Raw genomic sequence first — 12,939 nt, forward strand, 5'->3', positions numbered from 1 at the left:
TAATGTTTAGGTTGGGTTTTTTTTTGACATGGCATGACACAGACAGCAATGCTTTGAGTCTCCTAGGGAATAAAACTCTTTCCTCTGGAGCATGGTCTTGGAGCATTAAAAGGTTTCTCTCGTCTTTTCCCTCCGCCTCTCTCATTTGCACCCTTTATTTTAGCAGCCTTTATTTCAACCTGGCAAACAGAAGGGAGCTGTGGATTTATTATTAAACTCTAATAAGGGTGCACAAATTGTTTTGAAGGTAAAGACAAACAGCACTGCTTGGGCTATGTAAATAATGCAGTGGGTTACCTGGCATACTGGAGAGGCTTCTAGAGTTTCTCACCTCATCACATCTCCTGCAAACAGTTGGTAGAGGTCAGCTTCCAGTTAGGCTGATAACTTACTTTCTTTATTAGGCTTAAAAAAATGATGTGCTTGTTTTTTTATTATTATTATTTTTTATTTTTTAACATTACAAAGCAATAAAATGTCCTGGGAGAGTTACTAAAGAGATACTACTAAAATTTTCCTCTCTCTTAGCTCTAATGCATTTTGCTGTAACGTGGGTGGAGAGGATTGCTGAGCACCCAGCCACTCTTCTCACTTTTAGAAGGCTTCTGAGAAGTTTGCTGAACCCAGTTCTGTGAATAAGTTATGCTGTGGCTTATTAGACTATCCAATAAATTGCAATGATACAAATGTTAACGTTTCATTAGAATCCCAACATACACAGTCACTCTGTATTCACAGGCAACCCTGTGTATTTAGTAAGAGTTTAAGATTGGGCCTTTGCTGGCTTGGTCTCAACTTTGCCCACTTGAGCTGAGCTGTGGTCTTGCTTCTACTGGCAGAAAAATCTGGTTTCCTTACTGCCAAACAGGCAGCTTCTGTTTGAGATGCATCTGTTGTCCCCTGCAGATCATGAGGCTACAGAATTGTTCTACTTCGTGGGATATATTCCCATATTTCTGTTCTGTGAAAGGAGAGAAATGGTGAGGAAAAGAAATGAAAGGTGCTGTGCTTTAGGAGCTTCCTGGGTTTCCACTCAACCTGCTTCGAACACATCAAAAGCTTTCTCCTCTTCTTCCAAGCCTTTTCATACATGTGTAAGATGTGCTTTTTGGTACCCATGTTGTCAGCCGTTCCACTCCAACATTCTAGCTTAAATTTTGTATCTTGGTGCCAAGTTTGTTGCTTCATGCAAAGAGATGGCATAATCTCTTTCAGCCTAAAGTGAACTCTACTTTGTCCACATTATTATTGAATTTGTTTACCACTTTGGGGTTTTGTTTTGTTTTTTCTGATTCAACACCATGAATGTGTTGTTTTATGGACACAATTGGAAGCCTAAAAGTAGCTTTCAGTGCATAAAATAACAAGGTGATGAATATTATTTTAAATGGTTGGGGTGGATTTCTGCTTTTATTTGTCTATTTACCCCAGTAGACCTCTGGTAGTAGGATAAAAATGATGAACTATTGGATTAAGCATTGTTTGCTCTAGGGGGGATTATGTTTGATTGTGTTAAGCAATGGTAGCGATAATACATGAATCTATGCTATGAATGAAACCAAACACAGTTAAAATCCTTTGTTGATATTGGCAAGAAAAAAATATAGGTATTTTTGGAGAAACTGAATAATCTAGCTTTCCTCTGACTCATGCTTTTTTTGCTTTTGGGTGGGATACACAAAAGTCCCCCTTTTTTTTATGTTGATCTTTAATGTCCTTTCTGTCTGGCTCCGAATTCCTCTACCTGTGTTGCTTTCATTATTGTGCTTTGGTGAAAACTGCTTGGCAAAGTAGTGTGGAAATACAAAAGGCATGCAGATAGGTTGATATACAGTCAGAAAAAAGTGTCCATGCAACCATGGGTGGTTCTTTTTTTAGTTTGTTCATTTTGTTTTGTTTGTTTGTGGTGTAAATCCTGCTCTTGGCCTAAAATTGATGTTAATTAGTTGTCTGCACTTACATGTGCCACATTGAAGAACCATCTCCTTGTTAGTAAGGCAAATAAAAGCACAGATGAGATGATATAAGAAAATAAAAGAGAAACTGGGTTCAGATCAAGGACAAACACTCTTGTTTGGATCTTATAACAGAGGAAGAGAGACTCTTTAAAAACTTGGAAGGTGACACTTTCAATATTTAAACAGGATTTCCTTTTTGTACACCCTTAACTTGTAAATGGGCATTACTGCAAGACATTACTGAAAACATTACCTTTTAATAGGCTGTAATAAAAGAAACATTAGCAAGAAAACCTATATAGAGATAAGTGGTGGGGTTTGTTGTTCTTTGTTTTGTTTTGTTTGTTTGTTTTTATAAAGTAGGACTTTTTAGAAAGCTGATTCCTAGCTCAGGCTTGGAAGTAGCTGGGGAGAAACTGATGAAAGGAAAGGTATTTCAAAGCTGTCCATTGTAGGGCTCCTTGAGAGTACTTGGCCATCCTTGGTTCCAGTCATTACCTCCAGGAAACAGAGCTAGGGAATCTTATCCTACAGCAAAGAAACCATCACATTTGTTTTTCTTATGGAGGATCTGAGGAGAATTTTTAGCTCAAGGTCTCCATAAATCACTACCTTTCAGAGTATGACAAGCTCTGTCCTGGCCAGAGTCCTGCTCCGGGCTGGATTGCTCCTGGTGATGTGTACAATAGCAACTAACACTAGAAGAGGTAAAGTGGGAGTGATAAGTAGATAAAAATATGTTTTGTTGTTTGAATCTGTTTTTTATAGGAATGAATAGTCAAACTCTATTGGGAGATTATGTCATGATGGGGAAAATCCCCCTACTCCTCAGCTACAAAGAGAAAACATTTGGCACTAAAACAGATATATTATGACTGTCTGTGTTTAAAATAAGTTTTATTATCATAGTGGCCCTAACGTGGTGGAATTCTGTAGGTATATTGATGCAGAAACCTTTGTGTTTTTCTTTGTAGGGGTGGTTCCAAAAGGCTGCTTGATTTTTGTGGTTTCCTTGACAAAGAGAAAAGATTCAAGGTCTTCCTGATGATGCAGTTTTGCAGCGTGGCAAGAGAATTAGGAAGGGTCAGGCTCAGGAAGGACTAATAACTATACAGTTTTAAATTTATACCAGTTTGAACGAAATGTTCAGACCTTTTGGCCATGAGTTTTCTTCGTAAGTATGTAGTTACTAGGTACTTCTTCACCTTGCTTCTTCTCATGAAGGAATTCACTGTTTTTTTCACCTTCCTTCCTCCTTGTCTCTAGAGGACAAATGAGTTATAATAAATTTAGACAAGACAAGATTAGCAGATATAATAAACAAGTTTCTTTATTTGCTAAATTCCAGTATGATTAACAGGAATTTTATGTAGGGCACTTTGTCTTTCTGAAAAATAAAAGGAACTTGACCTCTCAGATTGCAGTGGTGTTGTAGTATGGATTATTTCAACTCTTCTTTTAGAAGAGGGCTAGCAAAGGAAGGCCTTGACATCAGGCTGCTGGGAAAATTCCATTTCTTTGTTACTTAGGAAGGTGGATGCTTTGTTAGGGTCTCGTGTTGAGATATGCAAAGAATGGATGTTGGTTTACCTCAGTCCATGCGTAACTTCTTTGTTTCCCTATTTCTGTGGAATGTCATCTGAAATTTTTTTACTCTTTGCTGAACAGGAAAATTGAGCAAAAAAGGTCAGCTAGAAGAACTTAGCACTGGTACTTTTTGCAGTCTAGTTGCTGCTGGCCTGGGCACCTGTGGCAAACAAGGTTCCCTCCTAAACCAGTAGGTAGGATGAAAGAAAATTACATGCATGAAACGTCTTTGGGTGGTGTGGGGGGAATGCAGACTATCTGCATAATGAACAGGATATGATGGGTAGTTTTGCCACTAGGTAGTATCCGAAAATCGATATTTAAAATGCTCCTCAAGTCACAATGAACATGGTAAGTCTGGGAATCAAAGGCTGAGCAGCTCTGCTCTGAACACCCCTGAGAGGGACTAGAAAGATGCCTTCCCCTTCTTGCACCCCCTGCTCCTTTCCAAAAAACAAATTATTTTTCGTGCTGTTTTTTCCTATACGACATGTGGATACTTCCCACACATCTTCTAAGCTGCATCAGGCTTTGTCAAAGGTCTGAAAGTCACTGTAGTTTTTAAGAGTCTTTAGAATCTTACGATCTCCCTTCGTGGGCGTAGGCGGGGAATTTATGCTCAAGCCACTGATCCGTGTGTCTGTTTCCTACTGCAGTACCCTCTATGCACATCCTTTTAACATTTGTAATGGTGTTTGAAGGAAATAATCTAATCTTCCTGAATAATATGCTGCTCTCAGTTTCATTTACTTACTGCATGCACTTATTTAAAGAGATTTGTCTTCTGTAGCACTAACAAGAAATCCTGGGTCTGCTGAAAAGTAAGAGTATTGGCTTCAGAAAGGCAGAAACTTAACTATGGGAGTGTTTTATTGGTAATCGCTACTGCAATTTGAGAAAGAATAAGTTTAGGACTGCTAACAAGGTGTTCCTCTGGTAGGGGAAACTAGGATTTTATATATGAATATATTTACCAGTGTATCTTTTTCTGTGCTCAAATTTAAAAGCAGATCCAAGTTGACTATATGAAAACAATTTTTATAAAACCTATGACTAATATAATTTTTTTTTATATTTCATTAAAAAAAAAAAAAAAGGAACTGATTTACTTTCAAATAAATAAGCCTGAATCTTGCAGAGCTTGGAACCGCTGTAGCAGGAGAAACCTAAAAGTAAAACTGATTTGATTGTTCACCCTGCAAGAAGCTGAAGATGGAAAGAGGCAAAAGTAAACAAGGAAACAGTGACAAGTAAATAGCTACTGAAATAGCCTAACAATTAGCTGTTCATAAGCCAAGTCTGCTTTAATACACCAGGGAAGGTAGAAACATTCAAAGGTCAATCATAATAATAATAAAAAACCTATGGCAATTTTGAATTTCTGCAGCAATGTGGATGGACAACTTTTAGACATCTGGCTCAGATTTAGCAAACTTTGTATCAGTATAAATAACATGAAATACATTTTGTAGTTCTATTATCTTGTCTATTTCTATGTTCTTCCTATTTTTGGGGGTGTTTTATTTGTCTTTTCAGGATGACTTTCCTACAGTGGCATTCAGCATTTTGAAATGGCAGTGTTGAATAAAAGATTTTAGGTGTCTGACCTGTATATAAGTTGTGTGGAGTTTTCCATCTCTTCTCATATTTTGCCTGTTTCAGACAAAATGATGCACCATCTTGGCCTCTGAGACTGTGAGAGGAGATAAGCTTTTGGGTGGTAAATATAATAAATATGCCTGTGGTACATTGGCAGAAAAAATAAATATACTTATAGTGGCTCTGGAAGATGTTTTCCATTGTATGTTTTGTGAAATGAAGATTTCTGTCAGTCAAGAAGGTACAATTGTACATGTAAACAGAACTGTTGTAGAGTTAGACATCAGTGTGTTTTTGGAAGGGTGTCAGTGTCCTCATGTAGAGTAGAGAGTGTATATAATTTTTTTAAAACTTGAAATCCATTACTATTTATAAACAACATTCACAGAAACATCATGATAAATTATATGTTATCTCTTTTGACCTTACCAGTAGTGCTTTTCTTCTTGTCTTGCAAAGAAGTTTTTCCCTGTGGACTTGTTCATCAGATTATGAAAGGCAAAAGGACGTGGAACTTTTTGTTTTTGTGTTGGTGTCCCCCTTCCCCCCCTGTTTTTTTATTTTTTCTTAGAAGATTTATATGACTGATATAAAATTAAAATAATACATTAAACTGCTATTTGATGACTTCAATTTCTTTTTCCTGTGCTTCTTTACCATCTTAGTATGGTGCATCTCTTATCTCCACATTCTCAAACCCTGTTGGTGTGTATCAAGACACTAGCATTAACAAAAGAAAAAAAAAGGGGGGGGAGGAGGGGAAACCATTTATTACTGCTGCTTAGAAGGCTATGTAGGAAATGTCAAAAAAACCCCAAAACTTTTCCAGGCTATTATTACTACTCATGCAGAGTATCAGTGGTTCTACATGTGTTCAGGTGGCCAGTTCCATTCATTCTGAAGGGTGCAACTGTGCTTTTTAAGACAAGGATATTTTTAATTTTTATTTTTAAAGTAAGTCTGGACTGGGCACACTTACAAACAAAAAGAAAACTCACATTGATTCAGGAAGTTTGTTTTGTGGCTCTTTGGAAGAGAACACTCTGTCCCCTCTTTGCAAAACCAATACAGTCTCTTGGCACAGACATTATTCTTTGTGGATGCCTTGCTTTAAATTACCTCCCAGTCATTTTGCAAGATTAAGTATCACAGTTCCTATTTCCTGGATAAATTCTGCCTTGTATAATTGTGCTTTCACTTTGTAAATGACATCTGCAGAGGTACTTGGGCAATATGATTAGATCTTCTAAACTATATTTGAGAGTTGCTGATGAAAGATACTGTGTAATAGAAATGGTGATTATAAAGTGTAGGGTAGGAAAAAATGTGTTTATACTATAGCACTCAATCAGAAATGGTTATGTCTCCTTGAAGAAAACTTTATCTAAATATGGGTTGTATGAGTGCTGTTGTTAATAAAAAAGAGATGAAGAATTAAGGAGTAGCAGTAATCCAGAACTTTGAGGGATTGTTCCTTACTGGAAGTTGAGGAACTGTATGTGAGTTTGGTAGAGGGATGTCCTTTTCCCTTTTGTTCAACTTTTTTTTTTTTTTTTTAGAAGAGAATATTAGTAAGATACTCTATGTTAACAATGTATTTCGTGTTCTTACGTGAGACATTTCTCGCCTGTGAGAGTCTGGCATGAGCTTCTGGAATTACAGATAAAAGCAGGGAAAGAAACAAGCACTGTGCAACTTTAATCAAACAGGGAGAAATCTCTAGTGCCCTCTTTTGATAAAATCTTCAGTGGAACTAGGAGAGGATGGTTAAGTGTTGTTGATAGGTTACTGGACTGATTCTTCAAGTGGCTGTACCTCCTACTAACTTGGGCTCTTACTAGAAGGGAAATGAAAGATTTCTTGTACTTTGTAGGAGGCAATTCTACTTGTAGTAAGTAATATTGCCAGAGAGTGACAAAAGCAGAACAAATCTCTGCTGTGAAAGCTTCTAAGTGAGCTGAAGGTTTACACATGAATTTGAACGTGATTTTTAGAAATGGATATTTTTTTTATTATAAAAAGAAAATGCACAGAAAAAAAAAAAAACAACTTACAAACTTCCCGTTTCCATATTCTAAATCCAGACTAAAGTGTTTTGTTTGTCTTGTCTCTCTTATCTTCCTAGCAAAGCCTTTTTCCTATAATTAGAAGGGCATCCAATTTTCTAATTGATGCTAAATCCAATCCAAGCCCCCACACAATGATTTTGTCCTTCTCTCCCCCTCCCATCATTATCTGATATTTTGTTTGCACAGTTATTGCTCACTACTCATACTCATGTCCAGGGCTGCAAACAGTGAAATCACAGTAGCAAGGAGGAATTCTGAGACTCACCAGTAAATTGTTTTTTTAATTTTCTGTGTTGTTTAAGATGAGAATCCCAAAACCTGTCACAAGTTTTAAAGATAAGGAGTTTGGAAAGAATGAGTGTGCTAATGTTTGGTGCTTTCCTTTCTTACCATAATTCTGTAGTTCTTCTGTACTACTGTGAAGAAGTTTCTATTGGAAATGAGGTGTCATCTATCTTCTCTTTGACATACATACATATACCTATTGCATATGTGTGTATACATGCATGCAGCCAAGCCTCTTCCCCTGTCTCAGAACTTTAGAGATGGCCCTCTTTTATTTAGAGGTTAATTTTAAGCATGTCCCTTTTTCCTCTTTGTCATATCCTCAGGTGGCAGTGTCTCCCCCTTTGACTTTTTGAGACAGAGACCTACACACACAAATTTCTCTATAATTGCTCCTGAAGGCTTTTTGGTCTGTTATTTTATCAGCGTTTAACCTTGGCTCCTATGAAATTAATGACAACCCTCTTGTCCTGACCCAGGCTACTGTCAAGCATTGGATGTGCTACTAACCATACCTGGCTCTCAGAGTGCTCTTTTTCACTTGCACTTGTGTTTTCTTAGGAAGTCTGTCCCCTTTATCTATGTTTTTACAAGGAAGAAAATGGGCACAGAGGGGTAGAGAGTCTTGCCCAAGGCAAGTGAGCTGGGAAAGGCTGAGGTTTGTTGCTGGGAAATTAGGTGTTAATGGAAGGCAGTCTGGTACCTTGATGTCTTCTGCCCATGTGTTGCCCTTTCTTCAACATAGGTTTCCCCTAATTGCCTATATCCCCTCAAAATATTAGAATTTTAAGGTTTTGACAGAATTAGGTGATTAACAGATAAACCACCACTATAGTCTTGTCCTATTAGTAAGTAACTTAATAAGGTTTAGTATATAAACTAAATATACTACTTTTTATATTAATATGCAATTGCTGGATCAATTCAGATTGAGTGAATTAACCTGTTGCCTCTTGTCCTGTTACTGGATTTATTTACAACTCCTTCTTCCTAATTTTGTTACTAAGTCAAATTGATCTGTACTTTTAAATTATTTTTAATTGGATTTATTGTAAAATGGAAAGCATCACTGCAGGGCTGATCCTGTAAGGGAGGGGGAATACAACCTCTCATAGAAGACACAGAACTGGGATAAGGTAAAAATGTCTCAAAAAAGTAACTCAAAAATATACAACTGCAAATAGAGCAGGTTTGGTGAAACTGGAAGGACTGGCCAGCTCCTGGGATGGAGCTGCTACAAAGCTGGAAATGACTTAGAGGTACAACCAGGCTAGAACAAAACTAACTAGATATGGAAGAGTTGTATATAACTAAAGATATGGAAGAGAAAAGCTCTAGGCTTGTCCAAACTCTTGCATGTCACATTCAGAACTGCTGAGTGGCAAAAATTAGAGGGGAAAGTGAGAGAAGACCCTAGTTGTCACCTATTAAAAAAAAAAAAAAAAAGTTACACCATTTGCTGTCTTCTTTCTCTTTTTTTTTTTCATCTTGTTTATTCTTTCTTTTCTGTATCCTCCTTTCTAAAGTGCCCCATTGGCTCCAGCCCCACTCGTTCATGAGGATTTTTTTGATCTGTCTCCAGCTTCTCTCAAAAGGAAAAGGTTTTGTCCTGTCTCCCGTTTGGGCCATGTGGCTGCTGGTGCCTTGTGAGTGCAACCCTGGGCTCCTTGTCCCTCAGCCACAGCTGAGTTTGGGGAGCGTGGGAGCTTGTGGGCAGCTTTTGCTTCCAGAAGGGGACAGGGATGCAAGGTGAGGAAGAGGCTCTGCTTTTATAAACAGCTCTGTCCTTGGGCTTGACCAAACTTTTACAAAATGTATTTATGAGCAGCTTACTCTCTCGTTTCCTTTGCAGCCTTCTCAGCTCGGCTGAGCCTGGCAGGTCCACGGCTTCATAAATTCCTTGCCCTTGAAAAGGAATCCAGCCCCAAACTGTGCTTGAAAGCAGGGGTGTGGGTAGAAGTTGTCCAGATCTCCTGACCATGAGCTTCCTGTTAGCTGTCCAGTTCTTTTGAATGCTGCTGTTCACATGTTTGAAAGTAGGGGCTGCTGAGGGGGATGGTGGAGTCACCATCCCTGTAGGTATTCAAAACCGATGTAGATGTGGCACTTCAGGACATGCCCTAGTGAGTGTGGATTTTTTTTCTGGAGTGGTGGTTGGACTTGGTCATCTTAGAGGTTTTTTTCAACTGTGAAAATTCTGTGATGAACTCTAAGAAATGTACTTATTCCTCTCACAGAACCAGAGAAATCATATTTTGGAAAGTCAGCACTTAGCAAGTCTAACCGATCATATAGCATGCAGTGGAATTGCAAAGCTGAACCTGTTTATTTTCTATTTTTTCAGTGATTTTTCCTTTTGGGCAGCCACCTTCTGAGTGACTTTGGAGAGATGTCAGCCACCTGAACTGAAATCAAGCAGTGGCAGGGAAGCACCTACCCGAGCTGAAGTTTTTATCCCAGAAACGTGGCATTTTCCCAGTTGGTTGATGGTGAGTTGTATGTAAGCACAGCTTCTCTCTCTCTTTCTTTAACAACTGGTACCTTGTTGCAAACTAGATTTCTAGACTTGCTTTATTTTCCTAGAGGATTGCTGGTGATCTTAAGGGAAAATGAGAGTGATCCAGGTTATCAGCTGATCTTAGGAAATCCTCATTACTTGTTTGTATGTTTATGGATTATTTTTTCCTCACCTTCCACTGATTACTAACATCCTGATGAGGCTAAACTTCAAATCTGTAGCAGTTGGTACGTTGTACTAGATGATATTAATCAGAGGTGGTTTTATACCCTCTTCCTTAGTGCTTCATAGCCTGGACATACAAGCTGTGAGGCTCTGATAACAGAAGTAGTGACTGGCTGCTGTCAGCAGGAAGATGATTAAAAAAAATGTGTGTGTATGTGCAAGTGTGCTTGTTCACTCCCTTTCCAGCTGAATAGCAAAATTACACTCCCCAAAGCCTTTTATGTAAGTGTATGTTTTTATTTTGTTGTTTTGTTTTTGTTTTGTTTTGTTTTGTTTTTTTTTTGTTTAAATCTCTGTCTGGCTGTGCACAGATGAACTTTATGCCCAGCTTCCTTTTGAAGATGCTTTGTATAGAAACAAGTATGCTTGTTTTAACCTTCAAAGCACCTTCAATACTAGACATACCTGCTCTGCAAAAGGTAATAGCTAGCAATTGGTTTATTTTGATGGAAATGTGGTTTCCAACCAGTTTCTCCCATCTGTGATTTTCCTTGATAAAACAATGGCAACCTGCTTCTTCCAGCAGCTGAAATGCTGTGATTCTTTGACAATGAATGTGTGGAACACTGCCTTGCACCTTGTAACACTCTGCTTGATTTAAGACACTGTCATAGTGGGCTAATTGCTGTCTTCCCAGGGGTGTTGCACCAAGGTGCTGATGGGATTTGAACAGCCTGGTCTGCAAGCATGTGTTCACTACAAAAAAAAAAAAAACATATGCACCTTAGCTATGGCTTGTCATTTAAACACTTCTGTGGAATTTGGGAGGAAGTAGTACATGTACACTGTACATGGAGAGAGTCCCTTCAAAGCACTGGTGAAATACAGGCCCACTTCAGATACTGGATCTTCCTGCTTGTATCAGAGTTGAAGGTTGGTGCTTTAAGCAGAGCTGCCTGAAGTTATATTCTTGAGAAGATAGAAAGAGACCCTTGTAAGAATGAGTGAGAGAAGGGAAATCTATATTCTGAACCCTTGTCCAAATCTTCCAGGTTTTATCCAAATAGTTAAGAGTGCTCATTGGAATATTTGGACAAAAACCTGGTGATCAATACTGTTCTTGGCTTTATGTGCTGACTTGATCAGCAGCAGAATTGGAAAATTACTCTGGCTTGAAAAATTATGAGGGTAATTCTGATTTTATGCTGGAGGAGGCAAAGGCAGAGCAAGGAACTAAAGTACATTATTTCAAGGCCCAGTAATTATTAAGCCAACCTAAACCCAGTATGTTTTAATTAATGAAATTTTTGAAAAACAAATGTAGTGCTATTGTCAAGTCTCCCTTGTATTTTTTTCAAGTTGGAAGGTACTTGTCCTTAAGTTCCCTTCATTCTCATTATTGGTCTTCTCTCTACTTCAGTTCAGGTATAACAGCTTTTATCTTGGGACCCTCTGAAGGTAGAAGCAATGCCTCTATACTGCTTGAGAACTCTGAACCCCAGTGCATAAATAATATAACAACTTTAGTGCTAGCCTTGGCAGCTTTGGAGGAGAAAGGTTTTAAAATTGTTGCAATTGATTTTCTGAGTGTGTACACACAGAGAAAGCTAGGTAGTAATTGAAGCAATGTGTTTTATATAAAATCATTATTGCTTGGGTAGGTGCACTTTTTTTCACCAGCAAGTAAATTCAATTATTAGAAGTTAGAGACCACAGATTTGCTAGAAGCCAGATTATTTTATGGAGGTAAAATTATTCTCTAAGAGTGTAAGCATGTCTGTGTCTTGGTCAGGAAGGTCTCAAATTGAAGACTAGTGGCTGTCATATTCATGGTCCCTGTGTGACTCACAAGCTTCAACACCAGCATGGGGGACAGGGCACAAATCTTTGGTCCCCTGTGGTGTGGGTAGGAAAGTATTTCTCTATGGAGAGACTTCTTTTGAAAACCAAGCTCATGGGGAAGGTACAAAGAGAATTCACTGCTCAAATGAAGATGGAGTCAGCCAACACCTGCTTGTCACATCAAGTAGTGATAACACTGTGCTGTAAATCACCTTATGCTATGGATATGTCCAGCTTGATGAGTTTGCCTATGGCTGCACTTAAGAAATACGTGTGAGCTCATATGCAGCTATTTCTGAGAATGCTGTAGTAATAAAGCATAGAGTTTCGAGTACTGCATTTGTGGAGTGTCTAATTCTTTATTATAGACATCCTCTGCCATCAGAGCAATAATATACCGATAAAAATTAATATAAATTAATATAACATATACATTACAGAATCCAGTGAAGGAACCTCCTGCCCAAGATGTTTTTGTTGCTGAGGTGCTGAAACACACAGACAAACTGCACACCATCATAAGTCTCCAGATAAGCAATGATCAGCTGTCAATGCATATTTTGCAAACTAGGAAAATACTAGGTTAGGCAGCTGATTTAAATCAAAACACCCTTTTAGCCCTTAGCATATATTTTGCTTACATGAGTGTTTCTGTAGTTTTACTGTAGCAAAATTTAACCTATTTCTTGATGGGGGTAAATAGGACTTAATCTCCCAGATTTACTGTTATCTGCTTCAGTCACCAGTATTTTGCATTTAAAAAGTAAAAATTCCTAGGTACCATTGTTTTGGGTTTTTTTAATCTTGTATTTCAAAGCACGTGGTTACACAATCTCTTAAATCCTGTAGATAGGGAGGGCATTCCCACATCAAAATAAATGTTGCTGCAAAGATGGGGGATTTGCTTTTGGAGAGA

General features: G+C 38.2%; 1 protein-coding gene across 6 annotated transcripts in view; it reads left to right on the forward strand.

Moving 5' to 3' along the window:
- EPS8 (epidermal growth factor receptor pathway substrate 8) overlaps nt 1-12,939 on the forward strand; it is a 128,958-nt gene that overhangs the window by 22,143 nt on the left and 93,876 nt on the right. Inside the window, exon 2 of one of the 6 annotated variants that reach the window (XM_030464581.1) lies at nt 9,843-9,998. The exons of 4 other annotated variants lie outside the window; for them this stretch is intronic. The gene's annotated coding sequence lies outside the window, so the exon portion shown is untranslated. The remainder of the gene's footprint in view (nt 1-9,842; nt 9,999-12,939) is intronic. One more of the 6 variants, XM_030464574.1, reaches the window with a different exon arrangement.

This window comes from Calypte anna, chromosome 1, assembly GCF_003957555.1.
Source record: "Calypte anna isolate BGI_N300 chromosome 1, bCalAnn1_v1.p, whole genome shotgun sequence".
Classification (NCBI taxonomy): domain Eukaryota; kingdom Metazoa; phylum Chordata; class Aves; order Apodiformes; family Trochilidae; genus Calypte; species Calypte anna.